Source organism: Hemiscyllium ocellatum, chromosome 21, assembly GCF_020745735.1.
Source record: "Hemiscyllium ocellatum isolate sHemOce1 chromosome 21, sHemOce1.pat.X.cur, whole genome shotgun sequence".
Taxonomy (NCBI): domain Eukaryota; kingdom Metazoa; phylum Chordata; class Chondrichthyes; order Orectolobiformes; family Hemiscylliidae; genus Hemiscyllium; species Hemiscyllium ocellatum.
In genome coordinates, this window is record NC_083421.1 from 54,532,356 (window position 1) to 54,552,839 (window position 20,484).

Genomic DNA, 20,484 nt, shown 5'->3' on the forward strand with positions numbered 1-20,484 from the left:
GATCGGTGTGGGGTTGTTGGGCCGAAGTGTCTGTTTCCACACTGTAGAGATTCTAAGATGATCCAGTGAGTATGGCAGGCAAGGATAGCCAGCATGGTTTTGTGAAGGGCAGGTCGTGCCTCACAAACCTTATTGAGTTCTTTGAGAAGGTGACTAAGGAAGTGGACGAGGGTAAAGCAGTAGATGTTGTGTATATGGATTTTAGTAAGGCGTTCGATAAGGTTCCCCATGGTAGGCTAATGCTAAAACTACGGAGGTATGGCATTGAGGATACATTAGAGGTTTGGATTAGGAATTGGCTGGCTGGAAGGAGACAGAGGGTAGTAGTTGATGGACTAAGTTCATCTTGGAGTGCAGTTACTAGCGGTGTACCACAAGGATCTGTTTTGGGACCATTGCTTTTTGTTATCTTTATAAATGATCTAGAGGAAGGGCTTGAAAGCTGGGTAAGCAAGTTTGCGGATGACACAAAAGTCGGTGGAGTTGTGGATAGTGAGGAAGGAAGTGGTAGGTTACAGCGGGATATAGATAAGTTGCAGAGCTGGGCAGAAAGGTGGTAAATGGAATTCAATGTAGCTAAGTGTGAAGTCATTCACTTTGGTAGGAGTAACAAGATGATGGATTACTGGGCTAATGGTAGGCTACTTGGTAGTGTGGATGAGCAGAGGGATCTTGGTGTCCATGTACACAGATCTCTGAAAGTTGCCACCCAGGTAAATAGTGCTGTGAGGAAGGCATATGGTGTACTGGGCTTTATTGGTAGAGGAATTGAGTTCCGGAGTCCTGAGGTCATGTTGCAACTGTATAAGACTCTGGTGCGGCCTCATCTGGAGTATTGTGTGCAGTTTTGGTCGCCATACTATAGGAAGGATGTGGAGGCATTGGAACGAGTGCAGAGGAGGTTCACCAGGATGTTGCCTGGAATGGTAGGAAAATCTTATGAGGAAAAGCTGAGGCACTTGGGGCTGTTCTCATTGGAGAAGAGAAGGTTTAGGGGAGATTTGATAGAGGTGTATAAGATGATTAGGGGTTTAGATAGGGTCGACACTGAGAACCTTTTACCGCTAATGGAGTCAGGTGTTACTAGGGGACACAGCTTTAAATTAAGGGGTGGTAGGTATAGGACAGATGTTAGGGGTAGATTCTTTACACAGCGGGTTGAGTGTTCATGGAATGCCCTGCCAGTAGCAGTGGTGAACTCTCCTTCTTTATGGTCATTTAAGCGGGCATTGGATAGGCATTTGGAAGTTATTGGGCTAGTGTAGGTTAGGTAGGATTCGGTCGGCGCAACATCGAGGGCCGAAGGGCCTGTACTGCGCTGTATCTTTCTATGTTCTATGTTCTATATCTTAGAAACAAGCAACATCATTCTGGATATATCCTGTTCTACTGGCAAGATAGACGCAGCAGAGTTAAAGACACAGTGGTATATGGCTGGGAATGAGTTGCCTTCAGAGTGCACAATATGGACTCTGGGTCCAGAGAAGTCACATGGCTTCAGGTTAAATATGGGCAAGGAAACTTCCTGCTGATTACTATCCTCCATTGCCAAATAAAATCAGTACTCCATGTTTGACAACACATGGAGTAAGCACAGAGGGTGGCAGGGGCACAAAATGTACTCTGAGTGGGGGAGTTCAACATCCGTCATCAAGAGTGGCTCAGTAGCATCACTGTTGACTGAACTGATCAGGTCCTAAAAGACTTGCTGTTAGACTGCTTCTGCTCAACTTTACCAATCTGCTGGCTGCAGATGCATCTGGCCATGAATGTATCTGTAAGAGTGACCGATGTACAATCCTTGTCAAGAGAAGATGGTAAAAGAGGGGGAGGTGTGGCATTGTTGATCAGGGACAATATTACAGTTGTGGAAAGGATGTTTGGGGACTCGTTAACTGAGGTAGTATGGGCTGAGGTTAGAAATAGGAAAGAAGTCACCATGCTGGGAGTTTTCTATAGACCTCCGAATAGTCCCAAAGATGTAGAGGAAAGGATAGCAAAGATGATTCGTAAGAGAGGCAGGGTACTTGTCATGGGGGACTTCAACCATCCAAATATTGATTGGGATCACTACAGTACGAGTACTATAGATGGGTCAGTTTTTGTCCGGTGTGTGCAGGAAGGCTTCCTGACACAGTATGGAGACAGGCTTACAAGGGGCAAAGCCACTTTAGATTTAGTACTGGGTAACGAGCTTGGCCAGGTGTTAGATTTGGAAGTGAGCACTTTGGAGACAGCGATCACAATTCTGTCAGGTTTACTTTAGTGATGGAATGTGATAGGTGTACTCCACCAAGCAAGCGTTTCTTGGGCGGGGGGGGGGGGAATTACGATGCAATTAGGAAACATTTAGGAAGCGTAGAATGGGGAAAGGAAACTGCAGGGGATGAGCACATTAAAAATGTGGAGCTTACTCAAGGAAAAGCTCCTGTGTGTCCTAGATAAGTATGCACCTGTCAGGCAGGCAGGAAGATATAGAACGTGTGAGCAGTGGTTTATTGAGGAAGTGGAATCCCTGGTCAAGAAAAAGAAAGCTTCTGTTAGGAGAAAATGTGAAAACACAGTTAGGGTGCTTGAGGGTTACAAGGAAGTCAGGAAAGACCTAAAAAGAGAGCTCAGAAGTGCCAGGGGGAGACATGAGAAGTTGTTGGCGGATACGATCAGGGTTAACCCTTAGGCTTTCAATAGGTATGTCAGCAATAAAAGAATGACGAGACTTAGATTAGAGCCAATCAAGGATAGTAGTGGGAAGTTGTGTGTGGAGTTGGAGGAGATAGGGGAAGCACTAAATCAATATTTTTCAACAGTGTTCACTATAGAAAATAAAAATGCTGGCGAGGAAGATACAGAGATACTTGCACCTAGATTAGAAGAGATTGAAGTTCACAAGGAAGAGGTATTAGAAATACTGCAGAGTGTGAAAACAGACAAGTCCCCTGGGCCTGATGGGATCTATCCTCGGATCCTCTGGGAAGCAAGGGAAGAGATTGCCGAGCCTTTGGCATTGATCGTCAAACCATCATTGTCTACAGGAATAGTGCCTGAGGACAGGTGGATAGCAAATGTGGTTCCCTTGTTCAAAAAGGGTAATTGAGACAACCCTGGTAATTACTGACCAGTGAGTCTCACTTCAGTTGTTGGTAAAGTGTTGGAAAAGGTTATAAGAGATAGGATTTATAACCATCTAGAAAAGAATAATCTGATCAGGGACAGTCAGCACAGTTTTGTAAAGGGTAGGCCGTGCCTAACGGATCTTACTGAGTTTTTTGACAAAGTGACCAAACAGGTAGATGAGTGTAAACAGGTTGATGTGGTGTATATGGATTTCAGCAAGGCGGTCGATAAGGTTCCCCACAGTAGGTTATCATACAAAATGCAGAGAAATGGAATTGTGGGAGACATAGCAGTTTGAATCAGTAATTGGCTTGCTGAAAGAAAACAAAGGGTTGTAGTTGATGGAACATGTTAGTCTTGGCGTCTAGTTACTAGCGGCGTACCACAAGGGTCAGTGTCGGGTCCACTGCTGTTCGTCATTTTGATAAATGGCCTGGATGAGGGCTTAGAAGGGTGGGTTAGTAAATTTGCGGATGACACTAATGTCAGTGGAGTTGTGGATAGTAACAAAGGATGTAGTAGGTTGCAGAGAGACATAGATAGGATACAGAGCTGGGCTGAGAAGTTGCAAATGGAGTTTAATGTGGACAAGTGTGAGGTGATACACTTTGGATGGAGTAATCGGAATGCAAAGTACTGGGCTAATGGTAAGATTCTTGGGAATGCAAATGAGCAGAGAGATCTCGGTGTCCACGTACACAGATCCCTGAAAGTTGCCACCCAGATTGACAGGGTTGTTAAGGCGGCACACAGTGTTTTGGCCTTTATTAATAGAGGGATTGAGATCCGGAGTTCAGGGAGAGCCTTTTTCCAAGTATGGGGATGGCAAACACGAGGGGACACAACTTTAAAGTGAGAGGAGATAGGTATAAGACAGATGTCAGAGGTAGTCTCTTTACTCAGAGAGTAGTAAGGGTATGGAATGCTTTGCCTGCAACAGTAGTAGATTCGCCAAGTTTAAGTGCATTTAAGTCGTCATTGAACAGGCATATGGACGTACATAGAATAGTGTAGGTGGGATGGGCTTCAGATTAGTATGACAGGGCGGTGCAACATCGAGGGCCGAAGGGCCTGCACTGCGCTGTAATGTTCTATGTTCTATGTGAAGTCCTACCTTCACATTGAGAATGCTTTCCAACATGTTGCGTGGCACGATGAGTGCAAGAGGGGATAGATTTAGAACAGATTTAGCACTTCAAGACTGGGCATCCAAGAAGCGCTGTTGGCCCTCAACATCGGAATTGTACTCTCGTACAATCTCCCACCTTGAGATGCACAAATCCTCCACTAAACCATCACAGTCAAGTCAGGGGAATAACTTTGGTTAAATGGAGAATGCAGGACAGCCTGCTAGAAGCACCATGAGGCATACTTGAAAATGAAGTGTCACAGAGTCATAGAGATGTACAGCATGGAAACAGAGCCTTCGATCCAACCCGTCCATGCCGACCAGATATCCCAACCCAATCTAGTCCCACCTGCCAGCACCAGCCCCATATCCCTCCAAACCCTTCCTATTCATATACCCATCCAAATGCCTCTTAAATGTTGCAATTGTACCAGCCTCCACCACATCTTCTGGCAGCTCATTCCACACATACCACACTTTGATACCTTTCTCGTCTCACCCTAAACCTATGCCCTCTAGTTCTGGACTCCCCCACCCCAGGGAAAAGACTTTGTCTCTTTATCCTATCCATGCCCCTCATAATTTTCTAAACCTCTATAAGGTCACCCCTCAGCCTCCGAAGCTCCAGGGAAAACAGCCCCAGCCTGTTCAGCCTCCCCCTATAGCTCAAATCCTTCAACCCTGCAACATCCTTGTAAATCCTTTCTGAACCCTTTCAAGTTTCACAACATCTTTCCGATAGGAAGGAGACCAGAATTGCACACAATATTCTAACAGTGGCCGAACCAATGTCCTGTACAGCCGCAACATGTCTTCCCGGCTCCTATACTCAATACTCTGACCAATAAATGAAAGCATACCAAATGCCTTCTTCCCTATCCTACCTACCTGCAATTCCACTTTCAAGGAGTTATGAACCTGCACTCCAAGGTCTCTTTGTTCAGCAACACTCCTTAGGACCTTCCCATTAAGTGTATAAATCCTGCTAAGATTTGCTTTCCCAAAATGCAGCACCTCACATTTATCTGAATTAAACTCCATCTGCCACTTCCCGGTCCATTGGCACATCTGGTCCAGATCCTGTTATAATCTGAAGTAACCCTCTTCACTGTCTACTATACCTCCAATTTTGGTGTCATCTGCAAACTTACTAATTGTACCTCTTATGCTCGCATCCAAATCATTTATGTAAATGTCAAAAAGTAGAGGACCCAGCACCGATCGTTGTGGCACTCCACTGGTCACAGGCCTCCAGTCTGAAGAACAACCCTCCACCACCACCCTCTGTCTTCTACCTTTGAGCCAGTTCTGGATCCAAATGGCTAGTTCTTCCTGTATTCCATGAGATCTAACCTTGCTAATCAGTCTCCCATGGGGTACCTTGTTGAATGTCGTACTGAAGTCCATAGAGATCACATCTACCGCACTGCCCTCATCAATCTTCTTTGTTACTTTCTCAAAAAACTCAAATCAAGTTTGAGAGACATGGTTTCCCAGGCACAAAACCATGTAGACTAAACCTAATCAGTCCTTGTCTTTCCAAATACATGTACATCCTGTCTCTCAGGATTCCCTCCAACAATCTGTCCACCATTGATGTCAGGCTCACTGGTCTATAGTTCCCTGGCTTGTCTTTAAAACCCTTCTTAAACAGTGGCACCACATTAGCCAACCTCCAGCACCTCACCTGTGATTATCGATGATACAAATATCTCAGCAAGAGGCCCAGCAATCACTTCTGTGAGGGGATTGTGAGAGGTAGGTCTTGCCTTACAAGCCTTATTGAATTCTTTGAGGAGGTGACCAAGCATGTGGATGAGGGTAGAACAGTGGATGTAGTGTACGTGGATTTTAGTAAGGCATTTGATAAGGTTCCCCATGGTAGGCTTATGCAGAAAGTCAGGAGGCATGGGATAGTGGGAAGTTTGGCCAATTGGATAGAGAACTGGCTAACCGGTCGAAGTCAGAGAGTGGTGGTTGATGGTAAATATTCAACATGGAGCCCAGTTACAAGTGGGGTTCCGCAGGGATCAGTTCTGGGTCCTCTGCTGTTTGTAATTTTTATTAATGGCATGGAAGAGGGAGTCGAAGGGTGGGTCAGTAAATTTGCAGACGATACGAAGATTGGTGGAGTTGTGGATAGTGAGGAGGGCTGTTGTCGGCTGCAAAGGGACTGAGATATGATGCAGAGCTGGGCTGAGAAGTGGCAGATGGAGTTCAACCCTGTCAAGTGTGATGTTGTCCATTTTGGAAGGACAAATAAAAATGCGGAATACAGGGTTAACGGTAGGGTTCTTAGTAAGGTGGAGGAGCAGAGGGATCTTAGGGTCTATGTTCATAGATCTTTGAAAATTGCCACTCAGATGGATAGAGCTTGTATATTAGCGTTCATTAGCAGAGGGATTGAATTAAAGAGTCGCGAGGTGATGTTGCAGCTGTATGGGACCTTGATAAAGCCACATTTGGAGTACTGTGTGCAGTTCTGGTCGCCGCATTTTAGGAAAGATGTGGAAACTTTGGAGAGGGTGCATAGGAGATTTAACAGGATGTTGCCTGGAATGGAGAATAAGTCGTCGAGGATAGGTTGAGTGTGCTAGGCCTTCTCATTGGAACGGCGAAGGAAGAGGGATGACTTGATAGAGGTTTATAAGATGATCAGGGAAATAGATAGAGTAGACAGTCAGAGACATTTTCCCCGGGTACAACAGAGTGTTGCAAGGGGACATAAATTTAAGGTGAAGGGTGGGGGGGGGATGTCAGGGGTAGGTTCGTTACAGAGTGGTGGGGGCATGGAATGACTGTTAAGCGGCAATTGGATAGGTACATGGATAGGTGCTTAAACTAGGACAAATGTTCGGCACAACATCGTGGGCCGAAGGGCCTGTTCTGCGCTGTATTGTTCTATGTTCTACGTTCTCTAGCTTCTCAGACTTCAAGTACACCTGATCAGGTCCTGGGGATTTATCCCCTTTTATGCGTTTTGAGACATCCAGCACTTCCTCCTCTGTAATATGGACATTTTGCAAGATGTCACCATCTATTTCCCTACCCGGTGAAGCTACCAAACAGGACTACTTTTTGTGACTGGTGACTAGTGATGGACTGAGCTGAGCAATCCCACAATCAACAGATTAGATCTAAGCACTACAGGCCTGCCACATCTAATTGTGGATAGTGGAGAACAATCAAGCACTCACTTGAGGAGGCAGCTCCACAAATAACCCCATCCTCAATAATGGAAGTGCCCAACACAAGTGCAAAAGACTAAAGCATTTGCAACAAATTTCAGCCATAAGCACCAATTGGATGATCCATCTCAGTAGTCCCCAACATTGAGACACCAGGATTCAAACATTCCATTCATTTCATGTGATATCAAGAAATGAGAAGCATTAGATACTACAAAGAACTTGCCACTCTCCTAACCAAGCTTTTCCATTACATCTACAAAACTGGCAAATAACCAACAGTATGGAAAATTGCCCGGGTATGTCTTGTGCACAAAATGCATGAAAAATCCAAACCAGCCAATTATTATCCTATCAGTCTTCTCTCAATCCCTGAGAAAGTAATGGAAGGTGCCATCAGAAATGCTATCAAGCAGCATTAGCACACCAATAACCTGCTCAGTCATGCAGTTTGAGTTTTACCAGGGCACTCAGCTCTTTATGTCATTACAGCCTTGATTCAAACATGAAAGAAAGAGTTTAATTCCAGAGGTGAGGTGAGAGTGATAGCCCTTGACATCAAGGCCACATTCGATCAAATGGCATCAAAGAATTCTAACAAAACTGGAGTCAGTGGGAATCGGGGGCAAACTCTTTGCTTGTTGCAGTCAAAGCTGACACATTGGAAAATGGCTGAGTTTGCTGTAAGTCAGTCATCTCAGATTCAGGATATATCTGCAGGAGTTCCTCAAGATAGTGTCTTAGGCCCACCATCTTTGGTTGCTTCATCAATGACTTTCCCCCCATCATAAGGCCAAAAGTGGGTATGTTTAGCACCATTCACAATGCTCAGATGCTGAAGCAGTCCATGTTCAAATGCGGCACAATCTGGACAAAATCTAAGCTTGGACTGACAAGTGGCAAGTAACATTGCACTACCGAAATGCCAAGCTATGACCATCACCAGTAAGAGACAACATAACAACCACTCCTTGAAATTCAATGGTGTTACCATGACTGAATCACCGATCATCAACATTGAGTGCTACCACTGACCAGAAACTCAAATGGATTCGTCACTTAAACACAGTGGCGGGTCATTTGCTATGAATACTATGATGAGTAACTCTCCTCCCGAAGCTTGCCTATCTACAAGGAACACTCCCCACTTGCCTGGATTGATGCAGTTCCAACAAGAAGCTTGACACCATCCAGGCACCTGATCAGGACCACATCCAGACAGATCCATCCCTTCCGTCACAGACGCACAGTAGCAGCAATATATACTATCTACGATATGCACTGCAGAAATTCACCAAAGATCCCCAGAAGCACCTGCCAAAGCCACAACCACTTCCATCTAGAAGAAAAAAGGCAGCAGATAGATGGGGACATCACCACCAGGAAACCCCTTACACACCACTCACTATCCTGATTTTGAAGGAACGGTGATATTAGATTACTTACAGTGTGGAAACAGGCCCTTCGGCCCAACAAGTCCACACCGACCCGCCAAAGCACAACCCACCCAGACCCATTCCTCTACACTTACCCTGTCACCTAACACTATGGGTAATTTAGCACGGCCAATTCACCTAACCTACACATTTTTGGATTGTGGGAAGAAACCGGAGCACCCGGAGGAAACCCACGCAGACACGGGGAGAATGTGCAAACTCCACACAGTCAGTCACCTGAGGCGGGAATTGAACCTGGGTCTCTGGCGCTGTGAGGCTAACCACTGTGCCACCGTGCTGCCCATAAATATATTTCCATGATGCTGGGTCAAAATCCTGGAATTCTCTCCCCAAGGCATTGTGGGTCAACTTAAAGCATTTGGGTTATAGCGGCAAAAGACAGCAGCTCACCACCACCTTCTTAAGAGCAACTTGGGATGGACAACAAATGCTGTCCAGCCAGCGATGACCACCTCCCAAAGTGAATAAAAATGAAAAACAGTGGAGGAGTCAGAAGAGCAGGTGGTGATATCCAGTTGGGGGCTGTCATACAACCGATTGCAATTGTGAAAAATAATGTTGTGCTTTCTTGCTGCACTGTGGTCACTAGACGCAACAGATATCATTCCCCAGAGTTTGATTTTGACTTCTCATCTTTGCATCATATTTATTATGGACATGGATGAAGGAAGAGAGTTGTTTCCAGCCCTTGATCTGAACCCCATGTGGAGTACAGTGTTCAATCATGGACACTGGATGCAGCATCTCTGAAACAAAGTTATCAAAATTCATCAAAAGATATGGAGGCCTGGAAGGTCAGATTACAATGTGATTTGTATTACACTAAATTACAACATTGAGGACAGATTTGATCAAAGTGTTTGAAATGTTTTAAAAGATTGGCAGGGGAGATGAACTTGTTTTTAAGTGGGGGAATCAAGAGAAAGAGGACATAAATGACCCGAATTTAATTTTCATTTTAAGAGAAAAATTAAGAAACATTTTTTCACACCACAGATAGTAGAAGTCTTGAATCTGTTTCTCGAAAAGTATATTTTACATCATGGGAGATTTTAAGATTAAAAGACAGATTTTTGAGAGGGACGGATGTCAAAGAAAATTGAGCAAAAGGTGCAGAAATGGAAGTTGAGGTACAGTTCAACAATGACCTTGTTGAATGATAGAGAGTGTGCCCAAACAGCTGAATGATCTCCTCCTTCTTGGGGTATTGAAAAACCCGTTTTTACCAATATAAAACAGTTCATGGAATTCAGTCTTCTATATTCGGAATTGCACATACTCCAATAACAGCACCCAAAATTAACAACCAATTATCAAAATATTGGTAGCCTTGCATAGCTGGCTTCCGATCAGATATTAAATAATTAAGCATTTCTCAGTAAAATCAAAAACTACTCGTGCCCATGAACTTTCAACAAATTATACTGAATCACAGGTCACTGATTTAAAAGGTTCAGACAAGCATCAACAATACTTGGTAAGGACTGCAAACCGACTCTAGTTGCTTCTTCTAGAATGATCAGCAATCACTCTGACAACGTCACCATGATAATGATATATTTGAAGTTGGATCAATATTTTACCCAAAGCATACATTTTCCTGCAGAGTATGTATGATTATATTGATCGAATGGGAAGAAGTTGAGAATGCACAAACTTGATCTATGTTCATTTTGTTTCAATATAAATATCTTCAGTCAGAAATACATGAGCATTCATGAACCTTGTGTTGTTATTTAAAATGAGTTCATTTTCCCATCCTAATTAAAATTTAAACACTCTCCCAAATATATGGGGTTTAGAATTAAGATTTTAGTTTAATTATCTTGAATAATGAATAAATTCCCTCACCACCCTTGGAATTCCCACAGGTAAGAGCAAACTACTATCCATGCAATAAGAATTAACTTAATTTATAACATGATTTTCATAATGTGGGATTTCCAAATTACTTTAGAGCTAATAGATACTCAATGTGAGGAAACCCAGCAGCCCATCTGCAAGCAGATAAGTGGCTGCAGACATCAATGATTTGCTGAACTTTTCCTAAAAAAATGTAATAGTCACTATTCCTCCTTAGCCCTTGGTTCACTGCAATGCCATGGCTACTATTGATAACCACTACACACCCACTGAATCCAGGGAGGAAGGGACTTGGGAAAGTTCTACTCTTGAACTACTCTGTGCCCTCCAATTCGATATCAGATCTCACCCTTCTATTTGGAGGTGCCCACCTTTATTGTCATCATCTTCCTCAGTGTTATAGCATAATGAATCACATCCCAGATTTGTCAAAAGAAAAAAAATGCTGCAGATGCTCAAAATCTGAGAAACAAACAGTGAGTTCCGAAGACATCATGCTGGACTCAACACATTGACACTGTTCCTCTCGCCACAGCTGCTGCCAGACCTATTGAGTTTCTCCAGCACTTTTTCTCATCTCAGATTTGAGTTTCCCACTTTCCATTACACAGCATGGATGACCCCTGATAATCGCACTTCATATTTACTGCCCAAATCTCTAGAACTGACCATCACCCAGTTCTGGATTCACTTATGAGAACATATCCAACTGAGTGTGATTCAGCTACAGGAATCATGTTTCCTCAGCTCCGTAAATGATAGTCAATCTGTTATTCCCAAACTGATAGGGCTTCATATGAAAGACTGTGACCCAATCCTTGGACTGCATGGTCTTGGGTCCCAGACTCTGCGTGCACCAAGCACTTGACTGTACTGTACTGAGATCAAATGATGCCTTTTACTTATTGGCATGACAAGTCCTGACTTACCGCAGTCCCTCTTCATTTGACTAAGTACTGGTCCCTGTTGACTTTCAGCTATGACAATTTGGTTGAAGCACATGTAGTGGGTTTGCCATGTAATCTGCTGACATATGCTGTGGGTTCTTCACAGCACGTTGCTGTACAGAAATATATTAGTCCCTTTGACTGTTCAACACTGGCAATAATGACAAGGTCCCTACCTTTCTGGTAATACTGAAAATCAATTTAAGTCAGGAATGCTGTGAATCTTAAATTCTCATTGAGTAAGCAATGTGTGAAAATGCAAGACAAGACTTCAAGAGGTTAGTCATGGCTTATAGTCAAGTCTAGCCTCCCAGACTGCCCTGATCCCTTGCAATTCACCTTCCCTCATAACAGGTCCCTGGCAGATGCCATCTCCCTCGCCTTATACTCATCCTTGGAACAGATGGAGGACAAGAATACCTACATCAGGCTCCTACTCATTGACTATAGCTCAGCATTCAACACTATAACTCCAATCAAACCAAATCAAACTCAAAGACCTAGGGCTCTGCTCTGCCCTCTGCAATTTCCTGACCTACAGACCGCAAGTGAGAACAGGCAACAGCACCTCCTCTATGTCAATCGTCAACGCCCCGCAAGGCTGTGTATTCAGCCCCATATTATACAAACTGTACACTCATTACTGTGTGACCAAATTTCATCCTAACTCTATCTATAAGGTATTGATGACACCACAGTTATAGGCTGGATCCCAAACAATAATGAGATGGAATACAGGAAACAGAGTGCTTTGTGGTGCAGTGTAAAGATAACAATCTCTCCTTTGACATCAGCAAAACAAAGGAGCTGGTCATTGACTTCAGGAAGCAAAGTAGAGGACACACCTGTATCTCCATCAATGGAGCTGAGGTGGAGCTGGTCAGGCAGCATCAAGTTCCTAGCAATAATAATCACCAATCTGGTCTAGTTCATCCCAGTTGATGCGACGGCTTATACAATTAATGGTCAAGTCCTGGGTGATGTTGTTAAACAAAAAGAAACAAGGGCAAGGTACATTCTTTGAAACTTGTGTCATATATAGACAGGGTGGTTAAAAAGATGTTTAGCTTACTTGCCTTAATTGCTCAGTCCTTTGAATACGGGAGTTGGGAAGTCATGTTGGGTATATTGGTGAAGCTTGTTCTGAAATGTTGTGACCAGTTCTGATTGCCCAGTTATAGAAAGGCTATTATTAAGCTGCTTAGGGTTCAGAAGAGACTTCCTTGAATATTGCCACTTATAGAAGGCTTAGAGTTATAAAGAAAGGCAGGATAGGCTGGGGCTTATTCCATGAATGTGCAGAAGGTTGAGAGGCGACCTTACAGAAGTTGATACAATAATGAGCGGTATCGAGAGAGTTAATGATAGTTGTCTTTTCCCTAGGATGGGGGAGTTCAAGACTAGGGGCCACATTTTTAAGGTATGAGGAAAAAGATTTAAAAAAGACACGGGGGGGCAAATTTTTTTTTATAGAGTATGGTTACGCATGTGGAATTAACTTTCCCAGGAAACGGTGCTGTGGGTACAATTACAACATTTAAAATACATTTGGATAAATACACGAATTGGAAAGGTTTGGAGGGACGTGGACCAGGAGCAGGCAGATGGGACTAGTTTAGTTTGGGATTATGGTTGGCATGGACTGTTTATGTGCTGTATGACTATGACTCTTTAGGATGCCAAGGCAATTTTGGCATTCCGTAAAGACACTTACCAATTTTTACAGATGCAGCACAGCTTGGTATGGCAACTGCTCTGCCCAGGATTGTAAGAAACTACTGAGATTTGTGAACTCAGCCCAGTTCAGCACATAAACCAATCTTCCATCCATTGACTCCATCTACACTTCGCACTGCTTCGGAAAGGCAGCCAACATCAAAGACCCCTCCAATACTGCTTATAATCTCTACCTACCTCTCACGTTGGGCAGAAGATACAAAAGCATAAACATACAGATCAACAGGTTAAAGAACAGCTTCTTCCCTGTTATTGAACTTCTGAACTGACCTTTCAAATTTGGTGCTGACCTTGCTCTTTGTGCGCCTTCTCTACAGTTGTAACATTGTATTCCTCACTATGATCTATTACCCTTACCTTTTTTGGTAAAGTCTGCTTGGGATGCATGTAAAACAAAACTTTTCACTGCACCTAGATACATATGAATATAATAAATATATTGTTGTTGGTACATTTGCTAAGCTAGAAAGTTGGTTTGCAGACGTTTCAACCCTTTTCTAGGTGACATCCTCAGTGCTGTGGAGACTCTTGTGGAGCGCTGCTGTACTGTTTCCGTTGGAATTTATCTACCTTATATAAAAAACATCTTGGAACTGACAGCCAGACTTCTCCAGCCTCTCGGATTCATGAAAGCACAAACCGACAGCTACACACCAGAAAAAAAAATCCAACACCTATCATGCAGGACAAACATGGGGTAGAAGATTGTATTCAGGGACTGCACGAAACACTATATGGAACAAACAGCAGACAGATATCAACCCGTGTTCATGTTCAAATAGCCGCTGAACACCAAGACAGCTATCCTTTCAAAGCTATACACACACAGATGACAAAGACCACAAATTCAGTTGGGACAATACAACAATTACAGGAAAAGCCAAACAGAGGACAGCTCGAGAATTTCTAGAAGCATGGCATACATCCACAGACTCCATCAAAAACACATTGAACTAGACCTGATAATACCAACCATTGCAACGAACAACCGGAAGTAGTGGGCACAAAACCAAATAAATTCCAACTGACAAAGTAGAGCAGTGCTTCACAGAAGGCTCCACAGCACTGGAGACGTCAAGTAGAAAGGGGACAAAACTTCTGCAAGCCAACTTCTTAGCTCAGCGAACATACCACATCAAATGTAACTGGCACCCAAGCTAAATAGCTTTACACAAACTTTGTATAATAAATCAAATCCTGTGACTGTCCAAGTAAGCACTGCTATGCAACCCAAGAACCATAAAATTCAACCTATTCAGTTGCAAGAAATGGATGTGTCCCAGCGCAGGCAACCTAGCAGCACTATTGTTACACAATGGCACAGTGGCTCAGTGGTTAGCACTGCTGCCTCACAGCACAAGGATCCCAGGTTCAATTCCAGCCTCGATTGACTGTGCAAAATTCACACAGACATTCTCCCAGTGTCAGTGTGGCTTTCATCCAGGTGCTCCAGTTTTCTTTCACAATCCAAAGATGTGCAGGTTAGGTAAATTGGCCATGCTAAATTATCCATAATGTTCAGGGATGTGTAGGTTTGGTGCATTAGTCAGGGGTATATGTAGAATAATAGGGTAGCGGGAATGGGTGTGGATGGGTTACTCTTTGGAGGGTCAGTGTGGACTTGTTGTGCCAAATGGCCTGTTTCCACACTGTATAGATTCTAAGTTCCAAAGTGCAGTGGTAAAGTGCTGAAATGTATTACATGTTACTCTGACATCATGGTGTGGTAAAGCTGGTGTTTTGTTGATGTTGACTTCTGTGACCAACAGGCAGAGGGGATCACTGCCCATGATGTATGCAGTGAGATGTAGTGAATTAATTTTAAAATGGAGGCACAGAATAGCAAGCATGACTGTCAAGTTGGTAATTGGTGTTGTCCTGTTCTTCATCAATGCATGGGAGAATCACAAACTGCATATAAACGAGTCAAGGTAAGTTAACAATAAAATGCAAATGAATGAAATAAGGGGCTTATTAATCTAGCTACTTAAACCTTAAAAAAGGTAAAATTGGATCAGTTTCTCAATACTGAGAATCAACATCCAATTTAGTTTCTTACCTCTGCTTTGCTCACCCATAAACCCTGTAAATGAGCCAGCATTCTTCAAATACCTCAATCATCTTTTGGATTCTCATGAAATCTGATTTTGCCAATGTTTCAGGTTGCAAGTTGCAGGTCGTTAAAACTCTGAACTCATTTTTTAAAATTAAATCTTCCTCCTAAATGTTCTTTGCCAAAGATTTTAAATCGATGGCTTGCCTGAAATGTGCAAATTCCAAGAGTAACTAACACTGCTTAAATCATGAACTCACCATGTGGTAAACACTGGACACAAAACTGATCTTCTTCATGCTGTGTCACCATGCAATTTTGTTTCAAATCTTAGTTTGTATGTTTCGTACTCCTCCCTGTATCTCCATGGAATTCTTAATCACTGCTTTAAACCATCAAAATACCAGTATTTTACTTATTTTTTAAACAATTTTTTTATACAATATTTTAATTCTGACTGTTAAGACGTGTGACATTCTAATGGTTAGCACTGGATGCTGATAAACCTCTCAAAGTCAAGCAATCACAGATATATATAATTTGGAAGTAAACCCTTTGGTCCAATTTGTCCATGCCAACCAGATATCCTAAATTACTCCAGCCCCATCTGCCAGCATTTGGTCCACGTCCCTCTGAACACTTCTTATTCTTATACCCATCTAAATGGCTTTTAAATGTTATAATTGTACTAGCCTCCACACTTCCTCTGGCAGCTCATTCTATACATTCATCAGCGTCTGCATGAAAAAGTTACCTCCTTAGGTCCCTTCGATATCTTTCTCCTTTCGTCCTCTACTTTTGGACTCCCCCACCCATGCCCCTCATGATTTTATATACCTTTAAGGTCACCCCAAAAGTCTTCTTCATAATGCAGTCTACCTGCTACTCAATTTCAAGGGACTATGAACCTGCACTCCAAGGTCTCTTTCTTCAGCAACACTCCCTAGGACCTGACCAGTAAGCGTACAAGTCCTGCACTGATTTTCCTTTCCAAAATGCAGCACCGAACATTTACCTAAATTAAACTCCATCATCCATTCTTTGGCCCATTTGCCCAGCTGATCAAGGTCCTGTTGTACTGAGGTAACCTTCTTCGCTGACGATTACACTTCCAATTTTGGTGTCATCTGCAAGCTTACTAACCATACCTTGCATGTTCATATGCACATAAATGACGAAAAGCAGTGGACCCAGCACTGATCCTTCAGGACCGCTGCTGGTCACAGGACTCCAGTCAGGAAAGTAACCCTCCAATACCACCCTCTGTCTCTTACTTTTGAGTCAGTTCTGCATTCTAATGGTTAGTTCTCCCTGCATTCAGAGTGATTCTAACTTTACAAACCAGTCTACCATGAGGAATCTTGTTAAAAGCCTTACTGAAGTCCAAGTAGATCATGTCCACTGCTCTGCCCTCATTAATCTTCTTCGTTACTTCTTTGAAAAACTCAATCACATTAGTGAGACACAATTTCCCACAGACAAAGCCATGTTCACTATCCCTAATCAGTCCTTGCCTTTCCAAATACATGTAAATCCTGTCCCTCAGGATCGTTTCCAACAACTTGCCCATCACTGATGTCAGGCTCACCAGTCCATAATTCCCTGGCTACTCCTTACCACCCTTCTTAAATAGTGGAACTATTAACCAACATCCAGTCTTCCGGCATCTCACCTTTCGTTATCAATGATGTAAATATCTCAGCAAGGGGCCCAGCAATCACTTCCATAGCTTTCCAGAAAGTTCTAGGGTATATGTGATCAGGTCCTGGGGATAATTCCACTTTTATGTGTTTTAAGATGCCGAGCAACACCATCTCTGTAATGGAGACATTTTCCAAGATGTAGGCGAAAGTGAGTACTGCAGATGCTGGAGATTGGAGTCAAAACACATGGTGCTGGAAAAGCACAGTGGGTCAGACAGCATCCGGAGAGTAGTAAAATTGACGTATTGGGGGAAAGCCCTTCATCAGGAAACACTAGTTTCCAAAGATGTCACCATCTATTTCTGTCTTCCATATGCTTCTCCACACTAAACACTGATTTAATATTTCCCCCATCTCCTGCAGTTTCACACCTAGGCAGCCTAGCTGATCTTTAAGGGGCCCTATTCTTTTGGCCTTAATGTATTTGTAGAATCCCTTTTGATTCTCCTTAATCCTTTTGGTTCTCCTGATTTCCCTCTTAAGTATATTCCCACTGCCTTTGTAGCCTCCTGTGGATTCTGCTGTCTCTACTTGACACATGCTTCCTTCTTCTTCTTGGCCAAAACCTCAACTTCTCTCGTCATCCAGCATTCCCTACACCTACTTGTCTTGCGCTTTACCCGAACAGGAACATACTGTCTCTAGACTCTCATTATCTCATTTTTGAAGGCTTTTCATTTTCCAGCCATCTCCTTACCTGCAAACATCCATCCTTTATCAACTTTTTAAAGTTCTTGCCTAATACTGTCAAAATTGGCTTTCCTCCAATTGGCAGGTTCTATTCTCCTTTCCATGCCTTCGTATTGATACTCCTAATCCAGTTAATTTCCTGGTGAATGGTGCAGGATTAATAGTAATGTTGTCGAATGTCAAAGGGGAGGTGGTTATATTTCCTCCACTTGGGAGATGGTCTCTGCCTGCCACTTGAGAGGTGCATATGTTGATTGCCATTTATTGTGCAAGCCTAAATGTAGCCCAGATCTTGCTACATGCAACCACGGACTCTTCAATATTACATGCATTACAAATGGTGCTGAATACTGTCAGTAGCTGGTGAACAACCCTGCATTTCACTTTAAAGAGCACAGATGAAGCAGCTAAACATGCCTGTCATCAGGCAGCATTCAAGAGCTATGTTCTGGGGTTCAGATGATTGACTTGCATCAGTCACAACCATCTTTCATTTATTAGGCATGACTCCACCAGTGAAGAGCTGTTGCATAGTTCCCATGGATGTTTTGTTAAGGCTCCTTTGTGCCACATGCTGTTAAATGCTGTGTGTACATCGAGGGCTGTTACTCTCATCTCACCACTGAAATCCAGATCTTTTGTCCATTCTTGGACCCAAGGATAAATGGTCAGGAGCTTAGTGATGTCAATAGGTATTGCCAATCACAATCTGGGAAACCTAATTAGCTGTATTCAAAATCTTTGGCAATTTCTCGATATCACTGAGAATGTAAATGTTTCTGAAATCTTCAGTTAGTTGTTTAACTGACCACCAACATTAACAAATACAAGAGGCAGGTCTGTCCAGCTGTGATATTCCATGTTGACTGTGAAATCGGTCAGCTCTATTTGTAGGATGCTGCTTCTGTCACTTAGAACTCAAATTATGCCAATTAGATTGGTACTTACTTTTTAAGTATGCGTCTGCATTTCTCCACCCCGACTGAACAAGAATTGGTTCTCTGACTTGATATTAATTACAGAGTGAGGGTATGTCCGACTATAAAGTTATAGATTATGGTTGAATAGAATTTTGTTGCTCCCAATGATCGGTCCACAATGCCTCACGGATGGACAGCTTTGAGCTGTTGGGTCTGGCCTAAGTATATTCTATTTAGTACAATGGTATTATCATACAATAAGATGTAGGACATCCTCAGTGTGACAACAGAACTTTGGCTCCACATGAACCATGTAGTGGTCACTTCTAGCAGCACAGTGGCACAGTGGTTAGCACTGCTGCCTCACAGCGCCAGAGACCTGGGTTCAATTCCCACCTCAGGCAACTCTGTGTGGAGTTTGCACATTCTCCCCATGTCTGCCTGGGTTTCCTCTGGTGCTCCGATTTCCTCCCACACTCCAAAGATGTGCAGGTCAGGTGAATTGGTCATGCTAAATTGCCTGTATTGTTAGGTGAAGGGGAATGGGTCTAGGTGGGTCGCACTTCGGTGGGTCGGTGTGGACTTGTTGGGCCGAAGGGCCTGTTTCCACACTGTAAATAAGTAAGTAATGTAATCATTATAGACAACACACCTCCAAAAGGTAGATCAGAGCAGACAAGATAGAATAGATTTCTTCCTGTTGTTGGTTCTTTTACACCTACTTAAGCTCAATCTGACAGCCATGTGTTTCAGGACTAGGTGAGAATTCAACAGCTAAGGGAGATCAGTAAATGATAATTAGTAGAAGCTTCCTTGCCTTGGTTTGACCTAATGCCAAAAGACATTAGCAGGGCCCTGGTCAACGTTTAAGACTTGCAGACCAATTCCCTCCTGTCTGTATACCATCTTCTGTCGTCTCTGCTGAGTCTAGGTATATTCAGAATGAGGATGATGGCAGACAGGACAGACCTGCAGACTGAATCGTACCTTAACAAATAATGTTATACTTCGACAGAAACATGGGACAAATCTCTCATTTTGGCAACAGCTCACAGATTTTAATCAGATAGACTTCACCAGGTCAATGTACCCTTTCAGTGCCATTTTCAGTACTAGTTTGCTGGTAAATAGTCCATCTGGCTTTATAATTATTTAACTATTTAATCTATTCAAACTGTTTAACTAGTCTGATAAACGGAGTGACTTGATTGATTACTTGAGAGGGCAGTTAAGAATCAACTACATTGATGTGGTTCCAGAGTCACACCTAAGCTAGACTGGATAAGAATGTTAAGTCCCTGTCCGTTCCCACCTGGGGCATCAATGGCAAGTACTGACAAACTATGATTTTTATTTTTCATTTCTAAAAATACTCCATTCATTAAAATACTCCATTCTGTCAGAAATTACAATGGTTCTAAATCATATCTATACCGTCATTGCAGAGAAGAAAGAAATATTGAAATTTCTCAAGAGCTTCTCTACAGTTGCAAGAAACAAAAGCACTTCATAGTGGTGCAGTTGTTAAATTTGAGGTGCCAAGAGGGTCTGATAACCGAATCGACACTCATTATACTTTTATAGATCTTTGACAGTGGTCTTTCCCCAATGTGCCATGGCAGCAGCTACTTCAGGCTTTTGTGTAGTCCTGGACCTTGGCTTGTGCCAGTTTGCAACAGTACC

General features: G+C 43.0%; 1 protein-coding gene across 6 annotated transcripts in view; it reads right to left on the minus strand.

Annotated features, from left to right (window-relative positions):
- LOC132825709 (formin-binding protein 1) overlaps positions 1 to 20,484 on the minus strand; it is a 222,760-nt gene that overhangs the window by 126,374 nt on the left and 75,902 nt on the right. The window lies entirely within an intron of this gene.